A 5,101-nucleotide genomic window follows, 5' to 3' on the forward strand; every position below is an offset into this window, starting at 1 on the left:
TATATAATAATAAAACATACAACTATGTTTATGTTATCAGTAGAGTTTCTGGTCAACAGTAGGCTATTAGTACTTCAGTTTTTGGTGAGTCAAAAGTTATATACAGATTTTCAACTGCATAGGAGATTGACACCCATAACCTCCACATTGCTCAAGAATCGACCACATATGAAATGTTCAGATTAGGCAAATCCACAGAGACAGAAAGTAAATTAGTGTTGCCGGGGCTCAGAGCCAGGAGCAGGGGCTTCAGGGGTAGAAGCAATGTGGGGAGAACAGGGGATAACTTGGGTAGGGGGTTTCTTTTTAGGATGTTGAAAATGCTCTACAATTGATTGTGATAATGATTGTCTAATTCAGCAAATTTACTAAAAGTCATTGAATTGTACATTTTAAATGTTGAATTGCAGAGTATGTGAATTACATAACAATAAAGCTATCATATTAAGAAAAACATGAGCTTTGGAATGCTCATTTCTGCTATAAATAAGGATAAAAAATGCCTTGTATCAGGACCCTTAATAGTAATGGTCAATGGATTTTCTTTTGAAATATTCCTAGACTAGTCACACAGATGAGAATTTCTCATACTTAGAATTTATGTTTTACAAAGGAGGTGAATATCTTATGTACTGTCCCAGGGAGGGTGGAACTGAACAGTAGATGCAATTATCTAAATCACCAGGGCAAGTATCTCCCCATTCCATTGAGAAGGGCTATGGATCTGCTGTCACCAAGGGAAAAAACAATTCAGCATCTGCATTAAGCAGATTATCCATTTGATCAGATTGTCCATTTCAGATTGATCAGAACTGCCAAGCTACTGCTCACTTTTCTGGCAAGTTCTATTTGCTCCTAATTATCACTTTGTTTCTAGGCCCTTAGACACTTGTCAATATGCTAACAACACATCAAGGCATGTGTTAGACCCTCTACCTGCCCCCCTCGTTGTCTTTATGAAAAGAGAGATTTACAGTTTAATACACAACTGAAATAAACCTGAAGAAATTAACATGGCTGATATTTTATTTGTGGTGGAGAAGTATGTCTCAAAAATACAAAATAAAATTATATTAAGTACTCATGAGCAAAGCCAGAAGTTGGTTTTACTCACCCAGGGACCCTGTTTCCAATCCAACCTAGGCCACAGGTGACAGGGAGCAGCTCCCTGAAGTCAGTTTCATTCCTCTTGACAAATTTTACAGGCATCATCTGTTTTGTTAAAGAGTTAGGGAAGCCAGGCCACAGAGGGCATGAGCGATGAATTTACAGTTCTATGAAACAAGAAATGAAGGCTCCTGCCTGACTTCTTTTAACAAGAAGGCAATTTTACAAAGCACTCAGATCATGCCTACATTTTTGCCATACTTTAATTCTTTGGGTGAATTTATATAAATCCAATGGTAGATGTTAAAATGGATGGAGAGACAGACAAGAGACATCAATAAATTAGTTTGTAGAAAGCACAGTGAGAGTGAAATGCAAGATGCGTCGAGAACCGACCATCCAAAACTAGGGCTGCTCATGTTACTAGCTCTTGGGGAGAAGAGACATGTGTCAAAGCCCGTACATGTCAAATGTACTGGACCCATCATTCCTTTCTTAGCAAGAAGAGAATATTCAGCGTTGGCCTAGACTAAGTCACTTGTCTGGTGATCCCAGCAGCAAATGTCAGAAATTGTTGCCCTTCACTTTATCTGTCACTGACACTTGACCATAGTGTTTTTTCATTCTTCACCAGAGAAGAGAAAGTCAACTTAGTGAAGGAGGTGGGGCTGTCAGGGGAATGCTTGGAAATGATACACTTTTTGAAAATGACAGATTGTCCCAACTGAGTCCAAGTACGCCCTGTTAAGAACACTTGGGACAGGTTATTATTATCCCAGCATGATTCAGAGAGGGCTCACTCCTGCCACTAACATGGAAACAAGGTGAAAGCCTATGACATTCCATCCAAGGGAGACACATCTGGCTGTGGCCACCAGGAGTCTGCTGATGTCTGAATGAGCATCCATTCATCTCTGTGGCCTGAAAGCTGATGCCAGCAAGCTATCTGCAGAAGGTGAATGGGAGTTTTGATTGTCACTGAGTTTGGTAAAATTTTGCAAACTTCCCTATGGTATTGAGTGGAAAGAAAATAGAGATTCCTCTCCATTGCAATGTGCTCTTTGGAAATTTAAGAAAGTAGGGGAAATACATGGAGGATACATGATTTTCCATGGAGAACGGGCAAGTGTAGGGACAATGCCCACATGTCCTAAGCTTTATTTTTCCCCTCAGTAAAAGTCAGTGCCAAAGAGTAGAGAAAGCCATTGCCCCTGAGCTCTGAGAGAGCACCCCCTGTCATGAGCAGGAAATGAAGATTGTAAATGATTCCATTAGGTAAGCAAGTGTACCCCAGTTTGAGAGAATAAATTGTGCAGAAGGTACATTTCCAAAAGAGTGATCAGGCTGCCCCATTAGGGATGCTGTGTTCTCAGACTACACTTTGGCCCCTAGTTAGAAGGAAGAGATACAGTTAAAAAAAGGGAGAGCACTTAAGCCATTGGTGTTCCGGGATTAACAATAGAATGTGCTCAGAAATGGTGAGCGGTAATTGGCCTGGGTCCTTGGAGTGCACTCAAGCCATGAGCATCATTTCTATAAGAGAGCCCTCAGGTTATATGTCACCGAGTGTCCTACCTGTGACCACAGACTCTGCTTGCCACATCTCTAGGCATTCTGAAAAGGACAAAAAGAGACCCAGCTGAAAGAAGCTACAATTATTCCTGACATTTTAGAATGCACCTTTGCCATGTTCAGAATATTCTGTCATGGGCTTTAAAATGAGAACTATTACAGGAGAAAGTCTGGGCAGAAGTCTCCTTTTGAAAGAGAGCTCACCTGTACCCAGCCTTGCCTCAAATTGAAGCCTGATTTTAACAACTGATTGAAAGGTCTTCATTTCACCTGAGTGAAAGACATTAGTAACTTCTTCTAGCTTTATGCTGGTTAACTTTTGATGAAGCAGTGAAATGGGGGAAATACAAATTTTTTGTTAAGAGACTAGAAGGAAACAGGTCACTCAGGTTAGTGCTAGGTGCAAGCTTATTAATGATATACTTTCTTCTTTATACGTCTCTGCCTTCTTCAATTTTTCTTCAATGGGCATATGTTACTTTCATATTCAAAAAAGTTGTCAACAAAAGAAAAAGAAAGAAAAATATTACTATTAGTCTTTAACTTGCAAAAGGAATTTTAAAAAGGCAAAATACAGTTAATGGTGATGTTGCTTTTTTTTGGCTTATGACTGTTCAATTGCTCCAGCACCACCTGTTTATCTATTTTTTTATTTATTTTATTTTATTTTATTTTATTTTATTTTAAACAGGGCCTCATTCTATCACCCAGGCTGGAGTGCAGTGGCACAATCATACCTCATGGTGGCCTCAAATTCCTGGGCTCAGCCTCCTGACTCAGCCCCCCAAGTAGCTGAGACTATAGGCATATGCTTCCACGCCTGACTAATTTTTTAATTTTTTGTAGAGATGGAGTCTCATTATGTTGCCCAGGCTGGTCTTGAACTCCTGGCCTCAAGCAATCCTTCTGCCTCTGCTTCTCAAAGTGTTGGGATTACAGGCACGAGCCACCATGCCTAGCCATGGTGATTTGCTTTGACAGGCATGTGGGTGACGTCTTTTTGTTTTTTCTTCCAACTCTTATGTAATTTTCAAATTTCATTCAAAGCACAAGTATTTTAGTTAACAAAACCTGGAGGAGCAACAGAAATTTAGAAAGAAAATCTTGCCTTATTCAATTTTAATGGTCGGGAAAGTAAGGTAAGAGATTTTTGTTTCTAATCAGAAGAAGGATGAGCGAACTGGTCCCAAGAATCTTCTTGAGAACAAATGGCAAAGACGAGGAAGCTTCTACCTGCAGCCAGCGGTGGGTCAGGAAAATCTTACAGTCACCAAGCAGTATGGATTTGAAGGCCTCCAAAAGCCCTATACTCCAAAACCTCTTTTCTTTCCTAAAAGAATACCCATACCAGCTTCTTGATGTCTCTGATGTTATTGCCATTCCAGTCATTATTTCTTCATCATCTATGAATGTGTTATCTGGAATTGCCCTTCTTAAAATGTAAACATCCTTGAGAAGGGGATTAACAGCCACTGGCAATTCAGAAAGATTAAAGGTGTTGTGAGAACATAGGCTAGACCCAGGTTCCGGCTCCAAGGCTTTCTCTACATAGTAGTGAAGTCTTGCACACCTTAACTTCTATTGAAATCAATTTCTCTTCTATAAAATGATTACCTAAGAGATTATTTTGAACAGTATGGAAAAATTGAAGTGATTGAAATCATGACTGGCCGAAGCAGTGGCCAGAAAAGGGGCTTTGCCTTTGTAACCTTTGGGGACCATGACTCCATGGATAGGACTGCCATTCAGAAATACCATACTGTGAATGGCCACAGCTGTGAAGTTAGGAAAGCTGTGTCAAAGCAAGAGATGGTTAGTGCTTCATCCAGCCAAAGAGGTCGAAGTGGTTCTGGAAACTTTGGTGGTGGTCTTAGAAGTAGTTTCAGTGGGAATGACAACTTTGGTCGTGGAGGAAACGTCTGTGGTCGTGAGGCCTTTAGTGGCAGCCGTGGTGGTGGTGGATATTATGGCAATGGGGATGGCTATAACGGATACGGTAATGATTGAAGCAATTTTGGATGTGGTGGAAGCTACAATGATTTTGGCAATTACAACAATCAGTCTTTAAATTTTGGACCCATGAAGGGAGGAAACTTCGGAGGCAGAAGCTCTGGTGCCTATGGTGGTGGAGGCCAATACTTTGGGAAACCACGAAACCAAGGTGTATGACAGTTCCAGTAGCGGCAGTAGCTATGGCAGTGGCTAAAGATTTTAATTAGGAAACAAAGGTTAGCAGCAGAGGAGAGCCAGAGAAGTGACAGGGAAGCTACAGGTAACAACAGATTTGTGAACTCAGCCAAGCACAGTGGTGGCAGGGCCTAGCTGTTACAAAGAAGACATGTTTTAGACAAATACTTATGTATATGGGTAAAAAACTTGAGGACTGTATTTGTGACTAATTGTATAACAGGTTATTTTAGTT

General features: G+C 40.5%; 1 pseudogene; it reads left to right on the forward strand.

Moving 5' to 3' along the window:
• Positions 1-4,293: 4,293 nt before the first annotated feature.
• LOC105526824 lies at positions 4,294-4,894 on the forward strand (annotated as a pseudogene).
• Positions 4,895-5,101: the final 207 nt, after the last annotated feature.

Source organism: Colobus angolensis, unplaced genomic scaffold (genome assembly GCF_000951035.1).
Source record: "Colobus angolensis palliatus isolate OR3802 unplaced genomic scaffold, Cang.pa_1.0 Scaffold6, whole genome shotgun sequence".
NCBI lineage: Eukaryota > Metazoa > Chordata > Mammalia > Primates > Cercopithecidae > Colobus > Colobus angolensis.